Source organism: Amborella trichopoda, chromosome 7 (assembly GCF_054954075.1).
Source record: "Amborella trichopoda isolate Santa Cruz 75 chromosome 7, AtrichopodaSantaCruz75HAP2 v2.0, whole genome shotgun sequence".
Classification (NCBI taxonomy): Eukaryota; Viridiplantae; Streptophyta; class Magnoliopsida; order Amborellales; family Amborellaceae; genus Amborella; species Amborella trichopoda.
This window is the reverse complement of record NC_142342.1, coordinates 21,386,358-21,412,352: the sequence shown is the minus strand read 5'-3', so window position 1 is coordinate 21,412,352 and position 25,995 is coordinate 21,386,358. Positions and strand designations below refer to the sequence as shown.

General features: G+C 39.1%; 1 pseudogene; it reads right to left on the bottom strand.

The window, feature by feature from the left end:
* Positions 1 to 868: 868 nt before the first annotated feature.
* LOC18441104 (bifunctional dihydroflavonol 4-reductase/flavanone 4-reductase-like) overlaps positions 869 to 25,995 on the bottom strand; it is a 64,843-nt pseudogene continuing 39,716 nt past the window's right edge.

The window sequence follows — 25,995 nt, the reverse complement described above, 5'->3', positions numbered from 1 at the left end:
TTAGGTTGGTCACAATATTGAAAAAATTATACTTGCCGTGGAAATACTTCTAGATAACGTTTTGCCTGAAAAGCATAAAATATTCAGACAAAACAAAAATACAATATTGTTTTGCTTATCATAATCACCTAAAATGGCCAACTAGAGTATACCATCAATTTTTGTAGATCGCATATTAGAAGTGGATAAGAATATTTTGCTTTTTGAATTATGAAATTTTATAATTAATGTTTGGGGATGCTTTTAAGTATTGTGAAGGATTTTGGGCTCCCACCCTAGCATTTTTTCCATTCATTCCTCTGTGTAAAATACAATCAAGGAGTATTTTAGACCCACAAGTTTTGGGGATGTAATCTTATTACCAAACTCAAAACAAAAGGAAAAGAAAAAAAAAAAACATGAAACACCCTTTGTTTGTGCCGAAAAGAATGTTGTAAGATCGAATATAAAATATGCCTAAAAGAATGTTGTAAGATCAAATATAAAATATCTTATTTTTAGATGATTTGTTAGAAGATGCACTATTTTTGGGGAAAATCAATTTTTTACTTATATCTATACATATTGAGGTCTAGATGATTGATTGGAAGGTTTTCAAACAACAGAACACTCTTTTCTCTTGGATTTTAAAGGTGCACTTTAATTCTATGGAATAGCTCGGACAGCTTACATAAATTTTTACCATTTGTGAAACCTGTATTCTTTCTATGTTAAACAACGGTGCCTAAATACAACACAAAATAAGAGAGGAAAGGTACGCAAGTAATATAATAGATGTTGAGTCTTCTTTAATGAAAAACATTAAAAGAAAAGCAATGTAATATGAACAAACAACACGAGTAAAACTTGCACTTGTTCATGAGTGTCTTCAAGCTTGTGTGGGCTTTGTAGTTAGTGGTATAAACCCCTTCTCACGGCATAACATGATTGCCGGGTCAAACATGTCCTCCACTGTATACTTGAACTTGAATGAAAGATTTGTGAGTTTCTTGGAGGAATGGTGAAGTGGCTTCAATGTCTCATCATAATCTTTGAGCCTTGCAATTACCGCAACAACTCATTAGCTTGCTTTGTTGAGTGAAAAACATTTGAGAACTCTCCATAGATATTCTCCTTTAAAAATGTTTTAAATAAATTGTGTATTTCATGGATTGTATTTCATTTACATGTTTATTTATGAGGTTGATAGTTAGGATTAGGACACCCATTTGTTATTTACTAGGTGTCATGATTTTTATATGATTCTCTTGAATAATACTTCCGTAGTGTCTATTCAGTGGACATGAAGGGCAAACTAGCTCATGTTTCTCTTTAAGGATAAATAATTTATTGAAATAATTATTTTCCATAACCATGGAACCAAGTTAAATACGGATAAAATGATGAAAACATACTAATCTTTAAAATATGCTATTGAAAATTCATAGTTATTCTTGCCATATGACTGATTCCTTTAAATATTTCATTTATTTTCCCCTCTCATTAATTTATTTGATATAAGTTCTACTCGAAGCCCACTTCATTTAACATTGGTTTTGTATGTTCCTAAGTAATTTTAAGTAATTTATAGTAATGAGCGAATTAGTTGATTCCAAATATAATTTACTTCTCTAAATTGAGAACTTTTTTTGTCAAATTCAAGTTAAATTCTTTCATTCTGCTTTATTTATAAAGAAAACAAATAAAACACACTTTTCTCTCTCTCTTTTTTTTTTTTTTTTACAAACATTATTTACTTTAGATGGAGGAACATCATCCAAAATACATAGCAGTTTTTCAAACCTCAAGATGGAAAAGGCAAAAAAAAAAAATGAATGAAAGGAACAATCGACTTGGGTAAAATCTGTTAAGCATGAGAAAATGACAAAGATCACAATTGCTCATCATCCATGCATAAAACATATTAAGATTTGGGATAGTCTTTCACAGTTATGAAAGAAAGAAATTGTGACGATCGAAATTCTTTGCATCTGTTTCCATTTTATATGTGGACTATTTGAATTGCTAACTTGGCTTTTCATGAAGTAAAAATCTGAAATCCAGGCTATGATTATAAGGGGATGGATATGTTCATCAGTGTCTCACATGAAATTAAGTGTTACAAATGCCGACATGAAAATTGAACTATTGGATATGACATATCAGTACTTTGGGAGGTGGTATGATATGTGATCCAATACTTTCATGCAAGTATTTCAACAATAGAGGTTAATACATATATGAAGGGCAGGAGTATTATATTCATAGTGTGCCAAGTATTATCCATAGCTCTCTTTGCAATCACGATAATTCCCTAGCATGCTAGAACATAACCTCTCAAATTTAAAAAATGACCAAAATACCCTCAAGTTCCCTAAAATTGCTTTTTAATACCCCCCCCCCCCCCCCCCCCCCCCCCCCCCTTCAAAAACAAAAAAAATGAAAAAGAAAAAGAAAAAGGAAATAAAGAGATACCTCCCTCCTCCTTCATCTTATCTTCTGTAGGATTTGTAATTTGAACATAGTAAAATTCGTAAAATTTGCTTCCATTTATTGGCAATTCCTAATATAGCATTGATGCTTCATGCCAATCTTTGAAATCAAGGATTATCAGAAAAAAAAACAAAAATAGTGGTAGCAGTACTTACTTTATAGGGATATCATACTCTGGGTATCTCTCCCTCATCATTTTGGCCAATTGAAGGATGGTTTTGTCTTGTGAAGAGCAAATGTATCTTCCCTTTGTAGCATGATGCTCATAGAGGAAGATGTGAGCATTGCATAAGTCATCCGTATGTACCAAACCATGTTGCAACAAAATGGAATAATGAGCCTCATTTCCTATGATGTCAATCAAACACAAAAACCCTTGATATGACAATCATCTTTATACGTCACAAACTATAAAGTCCAAAGACTTTGTAAGTCTCTCCCCTCCCCAGAAATTTTTTTTTCTAGCCCTTGGATCAGTCTGTGTTCTCATACTTACTGACAATTAGGGGACATAAAAACAAAGTTAGAGGTGCATACTTGTGATTAGTGCTAAGGCAGCTGTGACGCTTCCGGGAATATTTTGCATAATGAAGGGCCCAACTATGATGGAGGATGCAATGGTAACAACCTCCAACTTATTTTGTTCGTCAAAGTCTAATGCTGGTCTCTCAGCCCTGGGACACAAATACATCTATTGACAAAATTACAATAATATACGAGTTCTGCAATCTATTTTTCCCAAAACAGAAAGAACAATCTTTGTAATCTACATCAAACATTGACACACATGTAAGTTGCAAGTGTCCTGTTTGACATGAAAAGTGTAAAATAGGAAAATAAAAGCAATGTAATCTCATCTTGAGGGTGACATTACTTGAGAAGAGGTATCTTTGAAAAACTGCCCATCGTTTTTGGCCAAAGGGGTTAAGGGCCTTTTGAATAACTGAAGCTTCTTTAGTTATGGACATTGAAAATGAAACTAACATCGTCAGTAGTAGCATTAGTTGTTATTATTGTTGTTGTTGTTGTTGTTGTTATTTTATTATTAGGTGGAAAATTTATTCTATTATAAATTAAGGATTTTTATATGTACAAATTTCTATTATTATTATTGTATTAGTAACAAAATTTTTTACATATTACCTCTATTTTTTTTTGAGGAGGATTTTGGTAAACCGAGATCTAAGATTTGATTTGTGAAATTCTTACATTCAACAAGGACTCTCTGGATAATCTCACCTTTACAAGAGAAGAAAATTCATTCGAGTTTACATGTGGGAGTATTAGCTCTGGAAAAAGGAAATCAATTGTTTTATGTGCTATAATCGCATGTTATTGCCAAATTCTGAGCAATCCTTTCATTCTTTCTAAAGCATGTGCTCGTGTTAAATTGATTGTCATGCAGAGAGAGAGAGAGCGAGAGAGAGAGAGAGAGAGAGCGATACCCATCTCCACATCTTAGAACTTCTGCAAAACTCAACATCAGTCCAAGAACTCTCGTCATATTCTCAGAGCTGATGATCATGAACGTTAACAACTGCTATTGAAGATGTGAAAATGACACACCTCATGGATTTGGCCTTGACGCTTGCACTCAATATGTCCAATGTCCCATTAACTGCAAGTTTTATCACTTCATTATTTGTTCAAACAACAAAAAAGAATTTTTTTTTTTAAAACAGAGGGTTTAGGAATACATGCGACAACAATGTCACTCAATTGATATTAAGAAATTGGAGGAGAGATTATCATAAGCATCAACAAAATTACTATAGAGTCAAGCCCCTACATCGCAACATAAACTACAAAACTAGAGAGCTACACATTTCTTGCTTCAAGGACTATTAGTGGATAACTTAAACTTATAGAAGTGCTACAGAAAATGCATATTGTGAATACGCTGGTTAGGAAATGTATTTCATTGACAATGTATATAGAGAGGTAGGTGTAGTATCTTGTATTTATGATAAGATTGGATGTATTATAGGTGTCAACAATATATTCATATTCTTGTCGCATCTTGCTCTGTATATATAAAAGGTTTGTATATTTAATGAATACATTGATATACAGTGAGTTCTCTATAGAGAAACTTGATAATCTATCATGGTATGACAATCATAGATCATCTTGGTCTATTGCATGACTATGCCATTGCTTGAGATCACCTTGCGGCAGCAAAATCACTCTTGGATTTAGACAATCCGTGTTCAATCCAATGAACATTATCAGTCATAGATAAGCCTGCTGCTACAATTCTGAAGACTATTGTGCCACAAATCCAATGCAGCATTTCCAGTACAACAATTACAATATGCACAATGACTCCAATGAAACATTTATTTCTAATGTCGTGACTCTAGAGCAACATATGTGCAACAATTATTCTTTTGTTTATTCTCCACCTAGTCAAAGAACGGGGACTGATTTCTTGAGAGAGATGCAACTATTGAGGACTAGAACTCATGGCAGGTTTCTATTATATTATGATTTTTTAGTCATTTGTTGAAACTGTATCGGATGGCTTTCTCTGACTTTGCTAAAGCCATCATTATTAAACTTGACGGGTTAAACTATAGTAATTGATCCTACCTTACAAGAAATTTTCTTAAGGGAAAAAACTATAGAAGTATATTAATGGTAACAAATTATGTCCAAAAGCATCTGATAAATTGAATGGAGATGAGTTTGAATCCAACTTGGAGTGATGGAAGATAAACATCATAAGATTGTCTTATGGATTGCGAACTCTGTTATACCGCCAATCAATTTGCAGCTTCAGAAGTTTGAAACTTCCTAAGAGGTCCAAGACTTCCTTACCTCTTGGTTTCAATCCAACTTTACTTGCATATATAAATTCAAGATGGATATTCAATTTGCAGGTAAAAAAAGGGACAAAAGTCTCTGATCTTCATTTCCAGATGCCAGTTATTTGGAATCAATTGGCCATAATGGAACCAAAGGGCATTGCTGATTTGGAAATCTATTATAAGCCTAGAGAAGAGATGTGATTGACACATGTTTTAATGGAGCTACAAGATGATTTCAAGCTAGTTCAAGCATCTATTCTCTATCGCACTCCTCTTCCATTTTTTGATGTTGCCCTTTCGGAGCTAATGACCGAATAGACAAGCAAGGGTACAATTGCATAGTCTGTTGAATAAAGAATCTATTCATAGGGCTAGAATGCATCATCTTGGGATCGCTACGCACCTCCAACTTTTCAATTGTTATTGAAAGCATGGCTCTGACATGTATGAAGTTCGATGTAGTTATTGCAAATAGCTTGGACAGCTAGCTCATTGTCTTCTTTTTCAATCTGGTAACAGACTATGTCATATAAAAACCACAAATAGTATTAGTTATATTAATTGCAAGTTGGCAAAACATATTTCACTACTATTTTCTAATAGTGAAACTTGTTTCTTGTTCTCCTTTTGATCTCATATATTTTGATTTGTAGATTTTTGGATGGTCGTTATTATGCTGTGGTCTTATTGATGACTTTTCTTGTTACACCTTGATATACTTGTTATATTCTAAGTGAATTCTTTTTCAAATTTATGATGAGTCCTCTATCATGATCACGAGCCAATTTTCATTATGATTCTGGTGGAGAATATTTGTTAAGATCTTTTAAAAGTCTTAAGGACTCGGACTATCCCAGCCAGTTGAGTGAACGAAAGGATAAGTAGAGTGTAGGTCGCACGGTGATGGTGTTCGCAGCAGGTAGGCACAAGGAAGAAGCGTGGGGCGAAGAGGGAGCGCATGCGGCGAAGTGAATGACGTGCGATGCGGCGAAAGGAAGAAGCGCGTGGCAAAGAGGGAGCAGGTGCGGCGAAGTGATTGACACGCGACGCGACGAAAGGAAGAAGCGCCCGACGGAGAGAGAGTGCGGGGGGAGAAGTGAAGGGTGCACGGCAGGTGAAAAGTGGGTTATCGCCCGCTGGTCAATGCCGCCTATGTTTTTGCCATGCATGAGTTGTGAGTGCCATTTGGAGAAGCATGCTGACTTGTAGCCACTTGTCCAGATTTTGAAGCCTTTTGACACCACTTGGACAGCCACCCCACTCTCAAGAGTACTTAAGCCTCTTCTCTCATCCACGCCACTCATTTTTTCCCCTCCTCTCTCTCTCTCTCTAAGGAAAGGTTTGAAGAAGTGACTGTTGGTAGGCAGCCATTGTTGGGCAGTGGGAGCTGTGAGAAGAGAAGTGGAGAGGATATCATTGTTATTTAGTTAAGTGGATCCATCACCATTTCAGGGTATTCATAAGGATGCATGGGAATATATGCATGTGAAATAAGCAAGGAAAGTGTATGTGATGTAAAAAAATCCTTACGGCTTTTTCACTAAAATTTGGGGGTTTTGTTCGATAATGAAAGTGGATGCTAAGACTGAATGTATGATTCTTAGATTATGTGCGAAATGCATGTTATGTGTGTGCATTGTGAGTGAATGGTTGTTATCATGTTCATCACCATGAAATGAAGGCCAAGAAATGTGTTCTTGAGATATGTTATATGCCACTGTGAAATTTCAAGAACATGTGTGTTCTTGAAAGACACTTTTCAGTTGCCAAACAGGGTCCGATTGACCTCAAACCACTACCATTGGGAAGATATATGAATCTAGTAAATGTTTGTTTTTTCCCACTATTGAAATCCTTAAGAAAATGAAGTTATGATTCAAAATGGGAAAGTATATCACTGTTGACTGTTTTCCTGGATTTTTGCACTAATGCCATTGTAGTCACTGATTTTAACTAATCAAACGACGTTCATTTTTGGCCAAACCACAACCACTTGCAATATATTTGAATGGGATAAAACTTGTATGTAGAAACTATTTTTAAATTCCTAGATTGAAAGCTATACTTCGTTTTATGAAGGTATGTCCCTGTGGGCAGTGTTGATAAATTTCATAGCTCACCTTGTTTGACACGAATATTTGAACTACAAAATGGAATCCAAATTCTTTCAAATTTACCTTGTTAGAAAGAAATTTACGTCTTGGCTTAAAATTACTGTTTGAACATTATAGTAATATGAAGCAGGGTACATCGATGTCTACTGTACACAGCAGGGGGCAGCTAGTTAACCCTCACCTCCTTGAACCTTTAAAAGGTCAAACTGCGTCCAATTGGCTACAAGACATTCCCATTCATGAGATAGGTGGGTTGGCTAAAAAGTTGGTTTTGGAACCATTTTCAAACTCTGAATAATCCAAGAGTTACAACCCTAATGGTAAGCGCATGTCATTTCCCTTAATGGCTGGAAATTGAGCTGTAAGGCTTAATTGAAATAATGATACTGTTATTATGATATTGTCATTGTGATACTGTTAAAGTGTGATGTGCCACATACCTACTGTGTGAATGATGGTATCATGCTATTTATGTGATATGTGAATGGATACCTAATGTGTGAATGATGGTATCCTGCTGTTTACGTGATATGTGAATGGATACCTATTGTGTGAATGATGGTATCATGCGATTTATGTGATATGTGAATGGATACCTACTGTGTGAATGATGGTATAATCTTGTTTATATGATATGTGAATGGATATAGACTATGTGAATGATGGTATCATGCTGCTTATGTGATAAGTGAATGGGCACTTCCTGTGTGAATGATGGTGCTGGCAGCTGCCTGTTGGGAAGGGTACCTACTATGTGAATGATGGTGCCGGCAGCTGCAATTCTTATGTGTTACGTGAATAATCACATACTATGTGAATGATGGTGTTGACAGCTACCTGTCGGGAAGGGTACCTACTGTGTGAATGATGGTGCAGGCAGCTGCGATCTTCCCCTGACTCCCCATGATAGGACGAGACTCAAGATGTAAATAGTTAGGAGGGTCGCGCCCCCCATATCTATGTTGGCACTACACATTGTGTCACCTAATGGTAGTGTAACACTCTCTCACCATAAGGGAATAAGATGAGGGTCTGTCTTGCATGGCCACTGCTTATCGAAACCCTAAAGCACGTTGAGGATTGTGTGCCTGAGTGAGGGCATTACGAAGTGCATTTACCTACTTGTCATTGTCCACCCTCCTGAGTGAGGGTAGAAGTCCCAAATTCAGGATTGGCTTTGCCTGACCGTTGTGGCTTAGCTTTATGCATGAACTTTTAACAGTATCTGTGATCTGTTGTCCTTATTTATCTCTTTAAGTAAGGTGATTGTGACTTATGCATTATATATTGAACTGCCTTTATCACATTACTATTAGAGTCTTGAAAAGCATGTTGAGGGACTTCATTTGATACATGTGTATATATACGTATATATGTGCATTGCATATTGTTATCACTGTCATGCTAGATGGAAAGCAATGGTGTTGCTTACTGAGCTTTTAACTTATTCCATCTTATTTTCATAACTATAGAGTGAAGGTGGGTGGCAGTTTGGGGGTTGGAAGCCCGAGATTTAAAAGTTTTGAGAAGTCATCCTCTGAAGACCTTCACAGTATGTTTTGGTGGTTTCAGCAACATGATGTATACTTCCTTTTTGTGTACTTTGGGCCAGTAGTGCCTTGAAGAAATTGTAAAGAATTTTGATAATGAATGAGTGAAATGGTTGTACCTTTTGGATTGATATTTGTTTAATGAATGGATTTATCCTAGTTTTCTTTCGTGGTTTGCTCTCGATCTGTTTTTTATGCCTTGAGCCACTCCCACCTAAGTGACGTTCGCGACCTCCGGCTGCGATCCCGTGCTTTGTCACCCTCTAGCTGAGGTCAGGGAGTGAGGTCGTGACAGTTATGGTATCAGAGCAGCGAATATAAGATTCTTGGCCAAGGGAATCTTAGGAGTGTTTGTCAGAAAGTTCTTTGATAGACTAGTAACTGAGTGTTTATGTTTTTGGTTGGAGATGTCAAGAATTCGTACCAACAATGTGAGTTCAAGTAATGGTAACACCGAGGCCTTAGGTGAACTCGTCAGAGCTTTGACATTGTAATGGCCCCTTCTATCCCTGCCTTTGAAGTGAGTTACAGTAATCTGATAGAAAGGTTCAAGAGGATGGCACCTCCAAACTTTATAGGGCATGGGGGAGTAGAGAAGGCTGAGAGATGGAGGAGGCAGATAGAAGATCTTTGAAGTTCTAAATTGCACAGATGAGCAGAAAGTTAGGCTGGGTACATTTATGCTCGAAGGAGAAGCTGAGCATTGGTGGAGCTCAGTAAAACAGTCGCGGGAAGGGTCAGGAGTTGTTACTACTTGGGAGAATTTTCTAGAAGTCTTTTATGAGAAACACTTCCCCGACTCAGTAACGGAAAGGAAAGAGGTGGAATTCATAGAGCTGCAACAAGGAAACAAGCCATTTGATCAATATGCAGCGAAGTTTGTTGAACTCTCTAGATATGCACCACATATTATTAGTTCTGACACACGAAAGGCTAGTAAATTTGAGAGGGGCCATCGGTTCAATATAAGGAGAAGGATTATTAAAGCCAACCTTAAGACTTTTGCCCCGCTAGTGGACCTGGTTCTAAAGATGGAGAGGGACGATGATGAATTTTGGGCAAGAAGCGATGGAGGGTTGGGTGTTGCTCAATCTGGGAATTTTAAGAAGGCACGACTCCCTTCAAGGAGAGAGCTGAAGGGGAGAAACAATCAAGGTGGTGTTAGGATATCGGGGATTGTTCCAAGTGATGTGAGGTGCAACCGACGTCCAGCCTGCCCTCACTATGGTTTGGGGAATCATACAACAGTTCTTTAAAAAGGTTAAGACCTGCTTTCGATGTGGCAAACCAGCCCATTTAATAAAATACAGCCCCGTCAATGGATCAGATGATAGACCAAGGATTCAAGGGCAGGTGTTCACCCTGATTGAGCAAGAAGCCAAGGCGTAAACCTTTGTGATTCGAGGTATGTTTTCTGTATGTGAAATTGAAGCAAAAGTTTTAATTGATCCGAGATCTTCCCATTCATTTGTTACACCACACTCTGCATGTCACTTGAATGTTAATCCTGTACAACTTGTTTGGACTCTAGTAGTATGGATGCCTATGGGAGAATCAATAGAAATTGATATAATGTATAAAAAATGTGGGATTGTGATTGAAGGGAATTTGTTGCTTATTGATTTGATACTTTTAGATATTCAAGACTTTGACATTATTTTGGGTATGGATTATTTGTCTACCCACTATGCTACAGTGAATTGTTTATATAAGATTGTAACTTTTAAATGCCCGAGTCAACCTGAACTGCATTTTAAGGGCATTGAGAATGTTGCTCCTTTGCATATCATCTCAGCCGTTTGGGCCTCTCGCCTGTTGGCCAAAATATGTGTTGGATACTTGGCTTATGTAGTAGAAAACCAGGCTGTTCAGCCTAAATTGGAAGAGATACTGGTGGTGAGAGAATATCCATAGGTCTTTCCTGAAGAGTTAACTTCTCTACCCCCAGTTAGAGAGATTTAAGTTGAAATAGAGGTGGCCCCTGATAGTACTACTATTTCTAAAGCCCCATATAGGATGGCTCTAACTGAGTTAAAAGAGTTGAAGGAGCAATTATAGGAATTATTGGATAAGGGGTTCATCTGACTCAGTGTATCACAGTGGGGTGCACCGGTTCTATTTGTGAAAAAAAAGGACGGGTCTTTGAGGTTATGCATTGATTATAGACAGTTGAATCAGGCTACAGTAAAGAATAACTACCCATTGCCCATAATTGATAGTTTATTTGATCAATTGCAAGGGGCCCAAGTATTTTAAAAAATTGACCTCCGGTCTGGGTACCACCAATTGCGTGTTAAGAAAGAGGATATTTCCAAGACTACGTTCGAGACTTGTTATGGCCACCACGAGTTCTTCGTCATGCCTTTTGGGTTAACAAACGTCTCAATTGTCTTTATGGATCTAATGAACATAGTTTTAGACCCTATCTGGATGACTTTGTGGTGGTATTTATAAATGATATTTTGGTGTATTCCAGGAATTAGACAGATCATGAGCAACATTTAAGAGTGATCCTCCAGACTCTAAGGATGGAGAAATTGTATGTTAATCTTAATAAAAGTGAGTTCTTTCTTCCAAGTGTGGCTTTCCTCGGGCACATTATTTTCAAAGAAGGAGTTTCAATTGATCCTTGTAAGATCGAGGCTATACTTAAGTGGGAGAGACCAACAAATGTATCTGAAGTTCACAGTTTCATAGGACTGGCAGGGTATTATAGACCCTGGAAGATATGCTGAGGACATGTGTTATAGATTTTAAGGGGGACTGGGATAATCATCTGCCTCTGATAGAATTTGCTTATAACAATAGTTTCTGGGCCAGTACTCAGATGGCACCTTTTGATACATTGTATGAGGGGAAGTGCATATCACCTATATGTTGGGACGAGGTCAGTGAAAGGAGACTGTTAGGGTCAGAGATTGTTCAACAGACCTCAGAGAAGATCACTCTAATTCGAGAAAGGCTTAAAATGGTTCAAAGTTGGCAGAATAGTTATGCCGACAATTTGTAGTGGGTGACCGAGTCTTTCTAAGAGTACCGCCAGCTAAGGGTATAATGAGGTTTGGCAAAAAGGGTAAACTAACACCATGATTTATTGGACCCTTTGAGATTTTAGAGAAAGTCGGAGTCGTGGCATATCGATTGGCCCTGCCGCCTGAGCTAGCCAATATTCATGATGTAATTCACATGTCGTTGTTAAAGAGGTATCAACTCGACCCGTCCCACATCCTCAAATATGAGCTAATCTTGATTAGAAAAGATTCACTTATGTGGAGCAGCCAATTGAGATTCTGGATAGGAGAGTCTAAGTTTTGCACAACAAAGAGATTCCCCTAGTCCGGGTTTTAGGGCAGTACCATTCGAAAGAAGAGTCAACATGGGAGCAAGAAGATGAAATCCGAGAATTGTAACCCTATTTATTTGAGTAACTGATGATTTTGAGAACAAAATATTTTTTTAGAGGGGTATGATGTAAGGACTCGGAACATACCGGTTGAGTGCACAGCAGGATAAGTAGAGTGTAGGTCACGCGGCGATGGTATTCGTGGCAGGTAAGCTAAAGGAAGAAGCGCGGGGCGAAGAGGGAGCACGCACGGTGAAAGGAAGAAGCACACGGCGAAGAGGGAGTGCGCGCGGCGTAGTGAATGATGTGCAACGCGGTGAAAGGAAGAAGCACGCGGTGAAGAGGGAGTACACGTGGTGCGGCAAAAGGAAGAAGCGCGTGGTGACGAGGGAGCACGCGCAGCAAAGTGAATGACGCGTGGCATGACGAAAGGAAGAAGTGTGAGGGGAAGTGAATGACGTACGGCACGGCAAAAGGAAGAAGCGCATGGCAAAGAGGGAGAGTGCTCAGCAAAGTGAATGACGCACGACAAGACGAAAGGAAAAAGCGTGCGGCAAAGAGGGAGCGCGCGTGGTGAAGTGAATGACACGCGGTACGATGAAAGGAAGAAGCGTGTGGTGGAGAGAGAGAGTGTGTGATGAAGTGAAGGGTGCACGGCACGTGCAAGTGGTAATGCCGTACGAAGATGGGCTATTACCGGCTGGTCACTGCCGCTTGTGTTTTTGACATGCATGAGTTTTGAGAAAACTCCTTACGCCTTTTTCACTAAATTTGGGGGTTTTGTTCTATAATGAAAGTGGATGCTAAGACTGAATTTATGATTCTTAGATTATGTGAGAAATGCATGTTATGTGTGTGCATTGTGACTGGATGGTTGTTATCATGTTCCTCACCATGAAATGAAGGCCATGGAATGTGCTTTTGAGGTATGTTATATGCCACTGTGAAATTCCAGGAATATGTGTGTTCTTGAAAGAGACTTTGCAATAGCCAAACGTGGTTTGATTGAAAGTTACATTTTATTTTATGAAGGTATGTCTTCGGAACTATCACCTTGTTTGACATGAATCTTTGGACCACAAAATGAAATCCAAATGCTTTCTAATTTGCCTTATTAGAAAGATATATGTCTCGGCTTAAACTTTTATTTTGAAACAGTCACAAGTTGCCTTACGGTTTGAAAGTTAGAGTGATATGAAGCAGGGTACGTCACTGTCTACTGTACACAGCAGGGGGCAGCTAGTTAACCCTCACCTCCTTGAACCTTTAAGAGGTCCAACGACATCCAATTATCTACAAAACATTCCAATTTGAGAGATAGGTGGTTGGGTACAAAATTGGTTTTAGAACCATTTTAAAACTCTAAATAATCTAAGAGTTACAACCCTAATGGTGAGCACATGTCATTGCCCTTAATGGAAGGAAATTGAGCGGTAAGACTTAATTGAAATAATGTTACTGTTACTATGATATTGTCATTGTGATACTATTAAAGTGTGATGTGCCACATACCTGTTGTGTTAATGATGATATCACGCTATTTATGTGATATGTGAATGGATACCTACCATGTGAATGATGGTATCATGCTATTTATGTGAGATGTGAATGGATACCTACTGTGTTAATGATGGTATCATGCTATTTATGTGCTATGAGAATGGATACCTATTGTGTGAATGATGGTATAATCCTATTTATGTGATATGTGAATGGATACCTACTGTGTGAATGATGGTATCATGCTGCATATGTGATATGTGAATGGGCACCTAGTGTTTGATTGATAGTGCTGGCAGCTGCCTATTGGGAAGGGTACCTACTGTGTGAATGATGGTGCCGGCAGCTGCAATGTTTATGTGTTATGTGAATGGGCACCTACTGTGTGAATGATGGTGTTGACAACTGCTTGTTGGGAAGGGTACCTACTGTGTGAATGATGGTACTGGCAGTTGCGATCTTCCCTTGACTCCCCATGATAGGATGAGACTCAAGATGTGAATAGTTGGGAGGGTCGTGCCCCCCAGATCTACGTAGGCTTTGTACATTGGTCCACCTAATGGTAGTGTAACGCTATATCGTCAGAAGAGAATAAGAAGAGGGTCGTGTCTTGCAAGGCCACTGTCTATAGAAACCCCAAAGCACGTTGGGGATTGTGTGCATGAGTGAAGGCATTACGAAGTGCATTTACCCACTTGTCATTGTCCACCCTCCTGAGTGAGGGTAGAAGTCCCAAGTTCAGGATTGGCTTAGCCTGATCGATATGGATTCTACCTTAAGAGTAATTAGGTCTGTTTGCCCGTCTTATTTAAGCTTTCTGCTTGAACTTTTAACTGTATTTGTGATCTGTTGTCTTTATTTCTCTGCTTTAAGTAAGGTGATTGTGACTTATGCATTATATATTGAACTTCCTTTATCACATTACTATTAGAGTGTTGAAAAGCATATTGAGGGGCTTCATTTGATACATGTGTCTATATATGGATATATGTGCATTGCATATTGTTATCACTATCATGCTAGTTGGACAGCAATGGTGTAGATCTGCTTACTGGGCTTTTACTCTTTCCATCTTACTTTCATAACTGTAGAGGGAAGGTTGGTGGCTGTTTGGGGATTTGAAGCTCGAGATTAAGAAGGTTTGAGAAGTCATGCTCCGAAGACCTTCACAGTATGTTTTGGTGGTTTCAACAACATGATGTATACTTCCTTTTTGTGTATTTTGGGCCAGTAGTGCCTTGAAGAAATTGTAAAGAATTTTGATAATGAATGAATGAAATTATTGTACCTTTTGGATTGATGTTTGTTTGATGAATGGATTTATCCTAGTTTTCTTTCATGGTTTGCTCTCGATTCTGCGTTTTTATACATTGAGCAACTCCCATCTGAGTGACGTTCACGAGCTCTGGCCGCGATCCCGCGCTCTGTCGCCCTCCGGCAAGTGTCAGGGAGTGGAGTCGTGACACTTCTCGAGTCTCTTGGATCATCTGCTCAATTGTCATATCCAGACTCACCACATTAGATGAAGTATAACACACCATCCACATATCATTGAGACCGCATGTTCCTTGTTGCTTTCCTCTTTTGCTCTGTGAAAATTTGGAGAGGCTATATATTGTTCTATTTATGCCATCATCTGTATCCCTCTTTTGTTAGAGGTGGATTTATTTGCACAAATTTTGGAAGCATCATCCCCAAGGAGTTTCTGAATATGTGATGGAAGCACCTGTGGCATTTCGTCACCCTATATGTCCAATAAACCACTAGAAGCACTAATGGCAACAGTTGGGGCTTGAACAAGCTTATTTGGGTCCTAATTAGTAATACCCTCATTTCCATGGCATATGTTCTCCTCAATAAAAATCATGGCCCTTAGGGTCTATCTGAGCCCCGATTTGTTGTGGAGTATTACCGGCCTCAAACAAAACCCCAAAATGAACTCAAATCAGTCCTAAAGAATGTGTAAAAATAGCCCCCCATCACTGGCCATCATCCCCCAAATGCCAACAGTTGAGGCCCTGTACGAGCTAATTTGGGTCCTAATTTGCAATACCCTCATTTTCTATGGCATATGTTCTCCTCAATAGAAATCATGGCCCTTAGGGTCTATCTGAGCCCCGATTTGTTGTGGAGTATTACGGGCCATGAACAAAACCCCAAAAATGAACTCAAATCAACCCTAAAGAATGCCTGAAAATAGCCCCCCATCACTGTCCATCATCCCCCAAACGTCAACTTAAAATGATGTCAGGTACAAAGAGAGAGAAGCCAACCAGTGTATTGTTGTAAAGAGAAAAATCACAAAACCCAAAGAAATCAGTCTAGAATGGTCTTATGACCCTCACATATGGATTCGAGGGTTGTAGAACCCGTAACTCCTAAATTGTGCCAAATAGATGCTCGTAGGCCCTACTTCCAAAAAATAACAGGGATGCATACTATGCAAGTCTTGAGGTTCATGGTACGGTCTTAAAAAGATAATTTCTTATAACACAACCCAATTCTGGACAAATTTATTATCTCAATATCTCTTATGTAGCAAAGGCGTTCGCTCCTAAATTCGGATATATTGTACTTCTTGCTAGGGGATTTGGTTAACATAGAGTATACAGGGAAAAAGCATTGGATAGTGAGAAATCCTAGAGAGAAGTTTGTTGGTTTTCATGTCGATGCAATTCACAATGCATATGACCTCTCACCAATATTCTCATGATAGCTTCGCATCTGCGTGACGGCTCAACTTGAAATCAGAGGAATTTCGACCATGACTCGACGATCTTCGCCATGCTATATAATGAGCCACAATCAAGGCATGGATTGAGGGCCGTCTGAGGCTTGGAGCATGGCTGATTTTAAGATAATGCAGAATTTTGTGGTTCCAACAACTTTGTGAAGCCATAAGTCGTTGAATAGAGGTAGTTTTCCATGAGTCTTGATGCAAAACTATCGTGGTGCATTTGCCTTCATTTATTTGGCAGAAAAATAATGAGAAGTAGTGACATGCCTGAGATATCAATCAAAATGTGTTAATGGAAAACTGCAAAAAAACCAAAACCAAAAAAGTGTTGGATGTCCGTCAACCCATAAAGTTTTCATGCAAATTTGATCTCGATGTGATCGTGGTCCCCTCATTTACATTTTATTGGTGATAGATCGCCCCACTCTGGTGCCAAAACATAGAAAACAAAGACCCCAGCCTGTGAGTCTAGGTAGATGTTCCATTTTTGGGGACCTTGATAGTCATTTTGGATATCAGCCATGTCTAATTTTCTCCTATTCTCTTTCATCTTCAAATTATCTTTAATTATCCATCCGACAATCCAACCAATAAGTGAGTATCCACCATGTATAAGATGTGTTTATATAAACCCCCTAACCCATCACTTACAAAGGAAATGTGTTTTTTTTCCCCTTTCTTATGTTGAAGGAAAAACTCTATCACTATAGCTTGAGAAGAGAATCATTCTAGCAAAAGAAAATCCTACCCTTGCCCCTAACCGTTGTTGGGCAACCTAACCCATCTCCCTAGCCTTCGCTAAATCTTAGGTAAGTCCTTGTACGTATCCCCTTTCACTCAACCCTAGTTCCAAACCTAACCCCAATCCTTATCAGTGGCACGGCCAAGTAACTGGCTACTCCATTAGGGACGCATCACTTTGTTTGCTGATTGCTTCTTTGTGAACTTGAATTAATTTATTGTAAATTTCCTTAATTTGAGATGGAGTGAAACAGCCCAACTTGCCTTTGTGCTGAGGATTTCGTAATCTCCTTTGTTGGAACTGTTACCAATGTCCCAAGGCTGGTGGTGACTCCCACCATCCCCATATTTATGATGCTCGGCAGCATCCCTATAGGCATTGGGGTCTTCTATAGCTATAATGTCAGTCTCGTTATAAGTAATGGTGGCCTAGCCACCAAAGTGAAACCAGGATCGGTAATGCAACTGTTGACCTTTAAAAACATATTGGTGACTTGTCCACCAAATTGAGCCAGGGGACCGGAAGCTACATTGTCGATCCCTTCCTTAAACACACTCAGATCAGCCCTAACACCTCCTCACAGAGGGAACTATACTAAGGTCAGCCATAAACCTAGCTCTATGTCTCACCTCGCACCAAAAAGGAGGGTAGTCATGCCACTCATCCATCACCACTCATCAACACCATGGACCTTGTCGTTAAAGTTCCGCATATCAAGGCTGGGGGCACCAAACCCCTCGGCCCATCTTCTATATCTTCTTCCAAGGGACCTTCTTTACGTCCGAAAGCTCGGTGCAAGTGCACCAAAGCTTACCCAAGAAACTACCAACCCTTACCCTTTTGCCTATCCACCCATTCACATACCTTGGTGTTAGTGGAATCTGATGCCCAATTCACTTTAGTGCACTTGATCACCCTGCTATCGATGGTGGCTTTGTGCGTTGTAGTTACCAATTGACTTGTGTAGAAATGGATTCTAATATCTTAACCCAGGGAGTTAATCACTCTCTTAGAACCCAAATAACCTTGTGTAGAAATGGAGTCTACTATCTTAACTCAAGAAGCTAATCACTCTATCTTTGCTCCCGCTTGGAGGCAAGAGAAATTAGATAAGATTGGCCTCTCACGGTTGGCTCTTGAAATCGACTCCTCTCAAGCACGGGGTGTCACCCCTTAAACAAATCACCATACTATACTTCCATCCAACCTAGCATCCACATGCTTAAAGGCTGGCGAATCTAACACATGGCTCACTTCAGTACATTTGCCCGCCTCATTATCGATTGTGGCTTCATGCCCCAAAGAACTAGAGATGGCTTGTGCAAAATCGGAGTTTATTGTGATGGCCTAGAGTGGTACTCTATTTGTAAGTGTTCACTCCCGCTTGGGAGAACAAAGAAATTGAATAGGGTTTACTTCATGGCTTCACATTAAAATATTGGAGTTGGGTCCTTCCAAGCCCTGGGTGCTACTCACCTAGCCTTTCATTCCACCTAGAAGTTATTTAACCATAAATTTGCATGCCTTAGGGCTGGGCACATCCAATGCACGAACCACTCAAGTGAACTAGATTACCTCATTACCATAAGTGGCTTCGCACCATGTAGAACTAGAGCTGTCTTGTACAAAGTTGGAATCTACCAACCCTTCTGATTACTCTGTCCAAATACCCACACCACTTATTGAGGGCATGGGTGATACCCCTTTGCAGTTAAATAGTCGGATTGTAAAGATGGACCTCCTTAAGCCCTCAAAAAACCTTCTAAAAGAGTGCTCTAATTTCCAACCCTCGCTTGTTGCTTGATGTCAGATGCTGGACCTAGGCTAAAGAAGGGAGGGACCCTTCGAGGCACTTGTATCTGTTATGCATTAGGACTCCCATACCAAAGTTCACAGCCAACCAAAGAAGGAGATGCGGGGCTTGTGTTCTGTTTGGCCATACCTTGGCCGAAGTGGTCACCTTCACCCTAGCCTGATGTTTTCAAGCCTCCCGCTTGCTTCGTCCATCCAATCCTAATTACGAGAGGGAATATATAAGAACGTGAGGACCTAGTTGAAAAGGAGTGCCGGCTGACAATCAAAAGGAAAGACCAGCCAAATCCAAATGCTTGAAATTCTCCTGTAAAGATCAACACAACCCACTAAGAACGGTCATGGATGAGGAGGAAGACATCCTATCAACTCTCATGAATAGCACGGGGAAGGATGGTGAGAGAGAGCCCTACCAACCAAATGATCAAGAACAACTCATCCCAGTTGAAGAAGCAGAAGGGTGTGACCTTGATGCTGCACGCTGCCCATTGCGAAGAGAATCGATGTTGACTTATGGGATTCACTAAGCGCATGCCCATGAGAAAAGTGAGCATTTGCATGTCCTACTACCTAGCTTTCCCTTATAGACGTCGAAGCGAGCCTGACACCCGCAATCCTGAGCCCGTTCAAGAGGATCTAGCTGACGTTGTCATGGTAAACCAAATGGGTGACGACCATGATTACCAAATCACTCAGCTCACACAAACTCTTCATCAAGTTATGGAACAGCTTAAGAAGGTCGAGAACTTAAGGCAACAGGTGGAATATTCGCACCATTGGGGCAATTCACCCACCGCCCAAGCATCGGTTTGACGAAGTATAAAGGGATGCACACCCCTGATAGTTCCTATTTCTCCCTAAGCTAAATTTGCCATGAGCACACTTGCACGTCCTATGTCAATATCCAGAGTAACTTAGGAAGACATCCAACTATGATTAATCAAAGTGTCAGTTGTTTGCAAGTTCTGGGGCTGCAGTTTCCTGAGCTGTATAGGAAGCCGTACCAACATACATTGATCAACTCGCATTCCTAGCATCATATGAAAAGGAAAAGTCACCATTCTTCAATGTCATAGGTTTGCCTAGAGAGCATATAGCGCATTTCGTTTTCTGTTCTCCAAGAGTTAGACTTAGATGAACTTATTGTGCCAATTTGTGAAGACTTTGTGGGGATGGCATTCAAGTGGCATTCTCGACTCCCAATGAATTCAATTAACTCATGGTTAGAACTGTAGAGAGAGTCCTATAACTGCTTCTATGAGGTGAAGCGAGATATCTAAGCCATTGAATTCCTATCATGACCCAAAATTGAGGCAAACCAGTTGATAAGTTTGTCATCAGTGGAGGGACCTCGTCGTCTAATACAACAATCTGACACCCGAGACCTATGTCATATAAACGTGTACCCACAACATGCCAAAGAGATATAATTGCATGTGGAGGCACACAATCCCCTCACTTTTGTAGACTTGATCACTAAGGCCACTATAACCGAAAGCTTGCGTTAAACATCATGGAAGCATTACCCAACTACTAGGTTCGGGAGGAACCAGGAGCTCCTTAGCCATATAGATTTTGGACTAGTTGCAGACGATCCTTACAAATGAACATTGCATATCTTCGACCCAGAGTTGATTAAGGAACTTCTTTTACCACACCATACAACATTCCACATATTTGGACTCCATGGTGGATAGTGCTACAACATCCTATTTCTTTCACTTCCAATAAATTGTTGCATCTCCAAGAATAAACAAGTATCCTAACGTAGATTTCAAGTCATCAAGGGCACCTTGATAATCCATATCTGAGTACCCTTGTACTATAATATACGGTCCTCCTCCACACATAAGCATGTGATTCACATTCCGTTTGAAATATCTTAGCACACTTTTTACGGCCTTCCAATGTTCCATGCTGAGGCTGCATTGGACTTGACTGATCATGCTCATGGAAAATGACATACCCAGTCTAGTTCTTGACGTTGCACACAAGAGCGACCCTATTGCATTGTAATAAGGCACTATTTTCATGGTCTTTTTCTCATTATCGTTAGTGGAGCACATTTGTAAATGTGACTAGTCTTCTTGTATATAATAGTATATATGAGCTTACAATTATCCATTTCAAACTTTCCAATGCCCTTTTACAATGACCGACTGAGAAAATTGAATAGTTCAAATCCCTCTATTTGTCATTATCTTATGCCCAACATATATGAAGCTTCCCCTAAATCATTCATGCTTAAATGTTGTGAAAGGAATGACTTGTTTCCAACATGAGAGTCATTGAGCTACTAACGATCAATGTGTCATCTGCATTTAGTGAAATAAACACAACATCATTCCCACTCACCTAGACATAAATGTAGTAGTCTTGCTCATTAGACGTAAACCCTGCGTTTGACAAGTTCTCATAAAATTTGATGTACCATTGTTATGAAGCTTGTTTAAGATCATAAAGATATTTGAGAAGTTTACAAACTAAGTTTTCCTTTCCTTATTCAATGAATCCCTTAGATTATATCGTATAGACCTCTTCTTCTAGGTTCCCATTTAGAAAAGCTATTTTTATGTCCATCTGGTGGAACTCAAAGTCAAAATTGGCAGCTATGTCTATGAAACTCATAATGGCTGTGAACTTGGCAAAGGGAGAGAAGGTTTCATCATAGTCAATCACCTCCTTTTGGTTAAACCCTTTAGCTACAAGTCTAGCCATATATTTCTACTATTTCCCCTCTAAGTTCAACTTCTTTTTGAATACCCATTTGGACCCAATAGGTTTTACTATTTCCCATACTTGGTTTTGAATTATAAAGTTATGCTATTCATTCATGGCTACTACCCATTAGTTCTTTTTGGGATAGGATAAGGCTTTTTAGTATGAGGTAGATCAATGATCTAGTTCATCCCTGTTATTTTAATAGAATTCCTCAAGCTGAATTAAAAACTTGGATTTTCTTCTAATATGGTTACTCCTAAAGGGTTATAGTCTAGGTTCTTGTGACTCGACCTAGTCACTAGCCAACTCAAAGAGATCGATGTTCTTTTAACTATTTCTTGCATCGATGAACTTATCTTTAAAGAAATGAGCATCATTACTCTTAAGAAGAGCCTTGTTCTCAAGGTTGAAGAATTGATAGCCCTTGCCATGGTCTGTGTATCGAGTGACAATACATTTCATAGTTTTGGACCAAGTTTGATTCTATTTTAATATGGGGTATTAGGACAAGAATAGAACACCCCTACTCTCTCAGATGCTTAAGGTATGTAGTTCTACCAGTAAGGAATAATTTAAGGATAAAAAATTTTGAGGATGGAGCATCTTCAACCCATAAACTACTATCAATAAAAAAATTATATTAATTGCACTCTCTATGTTCTTAAGAAAAAAAAAATGTCACAGGATTTAGCAGAGACCATCTATATTGTGGAGGATTTGATCCAAGTGTTAGTAATCTCAAAATTTAATTTTTTTTTCTTAAGAAAATAACCATCTAGTGATTTCTAGGTGGTCCTCAAAATTTAAGATTGAGAAAACCCTCCCAAGTGGTAATCTAACCAACGGAGTAGATGTGCAATATGTTCATACGGGAGCATAGCATATGTGCTTATAAGTAAAATCTATTACAAAAGGCTCTGTAGCAATGGAGAAATCAGAACCCTATTTGTAGAGTACAAATGGCTTTTAAAGTAAAGAGATGTGACCATTCACTAAGTAGTGTAACTATTAATTGACAATTATACCTACCTAATAGTCATTTATCATCAAATATCATTTTTTTGACAAGGTTAAGAACGTTTATTGATATAATGATGAAAACACATCAGGTTAGAAATTTGGAATCAAGACATTAGACACAAACAGAGGTATTTCGTGTTTGGCTAAATGATCAGTTACATTATTGCCCTATGGGTAAACATGGGAAAAGGAAATCCAAAGCTCAGAGGTAGAACAAATTTTATAGATTTTCAGCCAAGGAATATGAAGAGACTAGGGTATTCTTTGTTCTTGCTTACATAATTTTTATAACATTGAGGGAATCACCATCAACTATTATGACCCCCACAATTCCTTTGCTAAAAATAATTTCCAATCTTTGAAGGAGCGAACAAATTTCAGCCTGGATCGCCATAGAGGAACACAGTGTTATACATAATTGTTTATGTACTTTTATCCCTAGGGTGAATAAGAAGAAAGCCGGTAGTAATTGGGTCCCACCGGTGCCCAAGATGCTGCTATACCATGGGAACACTGTAGCAATAAGCTTAAAAATGGACGACCTTTGAAGAAGTGTCAGAATGACCTCAAATTTCATGAGAGCGTATTTTTGGATACCCTAAGGATACCCAAAACTTTTCGTCACGTTTTGACAACTTTTGATATGATCAAGACGTAACTTGATTTGCAAATCCAGTTCCCATCATGCTGAAAATGGACCCTCTCATTATTGTCCTATTTTTTAGGTCTCAAAATAGTATCAGACCATTGCCATTGGATCTGAAACATCATAAAACCCCCAGATTCCAAATTTCAGCTCAATCGGACCCTCCAGGGCTATTTTAGGCTTAACTTATCATAAAAGGGTGGGAATACACTATTGCGGTGTAGTCTCGGTTAACCAGTTTTCATTTATGAAAACTATGTTTTCTCATTTTGGGATGACTTTCAAATGCTCATAACTAGCTCTTTTTTCGTCTAATTAAGCTCAAATTCTGACACGAGCTAGATCTCAACGATCCACTTATTTTGACCTGCACGCACCATGGCGTGGCCCAAAACGAGAGAATATTTAGAGAGAAAATGAGCTCGAAATATGAAAATTAAGATTTTAAAAAGAAGAATATCTAATTCTTTGAGAAGTCATAGTTCAAGATCCCGATATCAGATCGTCGCAAGTATAGATCCGTTGCGTCCATGCTTTGCAGAGCTACAGTTTGATATTGTTTTTGCAAATGATCCTAGGCCAGATGACATGAATTTTGAGGTTGAAAATGGCATACTTTTCTAGTCGTCAGAATCCCATTTTCCAAAGACTTTCCAAAATTGGAACGTGCTCAAATGAAGTCCAAAATGGCAAAATGATCGTGATAGTATCCTCTTCAATTTGTGATCAAAATGAAGGCTGGGAACGTCAAAGATTGTACCGGATTGGTGGTTAAAGAATCACAAGTTTATGGATCTTGGTCAGATTTTGGGTTCTGTCTTAAAAATCTACGTCAAGACGATCAAAGAATATCAAAACATGCGCAATAGTTCAAGCATCGATTCTACGACGGTTGATCTCCCGATTTACTACCATAAGCGTCCAAAAAATCTCTTGAGGCCTAGTAATGGCAAGAGGTCCCTCATGGAAGGATGGTTTTGTAATTTGTTGAAAACTGCCTGGGCTATTTTGGCCATTTGGTCAAAAAAAGGAATTAATATTTTAATTAAAAACATGTATATTTTTTTTACAATTTGTTGTGTTTTCGAGCATTCCCCCCTTGTTTTGTGGTTGCTCTCTATAAGAAACCCAAGTCATTTGTAATGAAAACTTTTGAACACTTGAACATTTTGGAGTAAATTCTTGAATTCTTAGCTCTTACTTGATCTTTTTCTTTGTTTTCAAGTTCAAGGCTCAAGATGAGAGGAGAAAGAAACATTTCCTAAAGAGAGAAAATACCCCTAGAATCCTACACTTCCTAGAACCCAAAAGTTCCAACTCCTTTAGGATTCCCAACTTCCAATTCCATACTCACTAGGATTCTTAGCTTCCAAACACCCATAGAATCCCTAACTTCCAATCCTACCCTACCTTAGTTAGCCTTCACTCTACCCTACACCACACACCATAGTGTCCCATACACCTTAGCGTATCCTATACACCTTAGTTCCTATACAACATAACTTAACCCAACCCATATGAACTAGGTACCTAGACCCCTAGACCCTAGTCTTAAGCACCAATCCTAAACCTCTCTCTCTTATGTGCATACAAAGGGACCGGTGAAGGTGTACCTAGGCTCAAGCTCGTCCTAGGTCCACTCTCTCTTATCTCTCTTCTTTCTCTCTTTCTCTCTCATCTTTCTCTCTCTTTTTTCTCTCTTCTTTCCCTCGTTCTCTCTTCTTTCTCTCTCTTCTTTCTCTCTCTTTTTTCTCTCTTCTTTCTCTCATTCTCTCTCTTCTTTCTCTCTCTTCTCTCTCTTCTTTCACTTTTTCTCTCTTTTTTTCTCTCTCTCTCTCTCTCTCTCTCTCTCTCTCTCTTTGCTCTTGCTCGAACCCAGAGTGGGTTCGAGCCCTCCCTCTCTTCACTCTCTTTCTCTCTCTCCCTATCTCTCTCTATTTGAATGTATTTTTCAGCAACTTGATCCTTGGTTGGAAGCAAGTCAATAAAGCCTACAAAATAGTGGAAAATCCATACAGTCTCATAATGGCCTCAGAATTGGTCAAGGTCTTCAACAACACTTCAAAAGACCACCTGCCAAGTTTCATGGTGATCAGACATGTCTAAAGCAGTGAACACAAAGAAACAATTTCAGTGAAATCGGTCTCTAGCACCTTAAAATGGATCCCGTAACTAGAGCTATACTTTTAGTGTATCAAACAGCTGTGGGACCACTGCCATTAGATTTGGTATGGTCGAAAATCCCTATGGGTCAAGTTTCGGCTCCATCGGGCACTCCAAGACAAAGTTATGGGTAAAAAATAAAAAATAGGTAGGCAGCACACTTTTCCCGTATGGCCTCACTACACCAAAACACCATTAAAGATGGTTGTTTTTACAGTCACGGGAAGTGACTTTTGGAGCCCATATCTCACTCGTTTTAAGTCAAATGACGCTCAAATTTTGTGAGCATGTTCATCTCGTCGAGACAAGCGTTTTGATATGTGGTATGCCTCGAGACAATGTCTGAGCAGGGAGAAAAACTAGAG